Source organism: Halyomorpha halys, unplaced genomic scaffold (assembly GCF_000696795.3).
Source record: "Halyomorpha halys isolate HHAL.00 unplaced genomic scaffold, Hhal_1.1 Scaffold87.1, whole genome shotgun sequence".
NCBI lineage: Eukaryota > Metazoa > Arthropoda > Insecta > Hemiptera > Pentatomidae > Halyomorpha > Halyomorpha halys.
This window is the reverse complement of record NW_027115705.1, coordinates 2,466,140-2,468,252: the sequence shown is the minus strand read 5'-3', so window position 1 is coordinate 2,468,252 and position 2,113 is coordinate 2,466,140. Positions and strand designations below refer to the sequence as shown.

Genomic DNA, 2,113 nt, shown 5'->3' with positions numbered 1-2,113 from the left:
TCTATTGTATAAGAAATATTGAGCAAAGTTTAATATTGGCATTCCTGTTCTCCGGTGGGAAATTAGACAAAACGAAAATGTGCTGCTATCTGTGGTTAAACTACACAATATTTGGAAAATGTTAAGCAAAAAATCCAAAAACTATTTTTATTTATTTTTTAGTGCTGCCATTGCTTAAGCAAAGCAGCGATATACATTTTCTTATTCAATTTTTCATAACTTTAATTGAATAATTTTCATTCTGTACATATATTTACTTACTGCATTTTCATATGTAAACAAAACCATATTTATTTATTTTACGCCGACGTTTCGACCTGAGTTTCAGGTCTTCATCAGGGATTATGGCGTAGAAGGTAGAAACTCAGTTGCAGGCCTATCTTCTACGCCATAACCCCTGATGAAGACCTGAAACTCAGGTCGAAACGTTGGCATAAAATAAATAAATATGGTTTTGTTTATTTATGTTGTTCTTTGCTGACCGCACCCCCCGACAAACTTCTCCAATCATTAATCTACGGTCAACTATCTACACCTCATTTTCATATGTATATTATTTTCGTTCATAATTTTACATTTTTTTTCCAATACTACTGAAGTACTTATATTATATGTTGTCATTTTAATTTTCCAGATATTTGGGATTTCATTTTATAAATTATAGTTGGTATCTTGTTTTTTTGTTGTTAACCGTGATGAAGGCCCGAAATTCAGGCCGAAACGTTGGCACTGACCATCTACTCCTCATGCTAGACTAACAGTATTACTTAGTAGTCCATTATGAGACCTGATGAGGCCTGATGATTATATTATGGGCCAGTTTACGATCCCTGACCATGGTCATTGAACATGACGGAGTTAACTCCTCAAGGTGGGGAGATGGTGTCCTTAGAGGGGAGAGGTAGACCAGGGCTGCTAGTCGCTCGTTCTAGCAGTTGTTGTCTGTCAGTGTCTGTCCGGTTATCCTTTGCGTTGAACTCATTCAAATTTCTTTCTACGTATGCGGTGAGTACAAAAAATAACTTTTCCATTTTATCAAAATTTATGAGAAATATATATTCAATTTGAAAAAAAAAGAATTATTTGTAAAAACATTTTTTAGGTTTGTATCTCATGTAGATAAGTTAGATTTTTACTAAACTTATGTTTGATGGCCTAAACTAAATTTGATGGCCTGGTACATTTTTTTGACAAGAGGAAATCTAAATTTTAAGTTAAATTAAAAATCACCACTTTGTTTCTAACTTAGCATTATATTTAATTCCTGATAATCCTCATAGCCGTCTAGAAAGAAGATGACCACAAGACCTTCTCTAGAAATGTTATTGGACCTTTACCAATAGGTAGATTCTCCGCAAGACTCTGTCATGCCATTTTAATATAACTCAGATCATATTTATCACTTGATTATTTCATTTAATACAGTTGTAAAATTCAATAAATAACTCAAAAGCCTTTACTTTTCAAAAGTGGGCTCATTAACTTTGAATAATATTAATATATATTTTTAAATATCGAAATAAAAATAATATTTACAAAAAAAATTAATTCGACCATGCAAAATCACAGCAGTTTTATTTTCAATAATATTTATCGATCAGTATTGAAATACGTTAACAAAATATCACGTTTCTTTTTGGGGAAAAAAATGTGTATATAAAAATAATTTTTAAAGAAAAAGAAGAGAAGAAATGAGCAAAAAATATGTTGATACCTTTCCCCCCCTAAAGCCTATTTAAGGCTTCCTTCTGATAATCTGGTATCGACATGAAAAATTATGTGTAGTATTATTGTACCTTGTAGCATTCCCTGAGCTATGATTATCAAATAAATCTAAATAGAATTCATATTTCACTTCTTCATTTCATAATCTGGTGGAAAGAATTTATAATGTTTTTGGGGTTGACCATTGTTTTATTTATATTTTTTTTGGTAGATATTTTATTTTTCATATAAATAGTGTAGTTTAAAAAAAAACGAGAAATCATAAGATTTTATTATTTAGTAATATATACATATCGATTAATCTTAAAATATGTTAACAAGGTATTATGTTTCTTTTGGGAACATGCGGGAAAAATGTGTAAATAAAAATAATACTTAAAGGCAAAAA

General features: G+C 30.3%; 1 protein-coding gene across 1 annotated transcript in view; it reads left to right on the top strand.

Moving 5' to 3' along the window:
• Positions 1–908: 908 nt before the first annotated feature.
• LOC106677103 (ABC transporter G family member 20) overlaps positions 909–2,113 on the top strand; it is a gene marked incomplete in the record, with an annotated part of 71,762 nt that continues 70,557 nt past the window's right edge. Inside the window, 1 exon segment of the mRNA XM_067052714.1 lies at positions 909–1,005.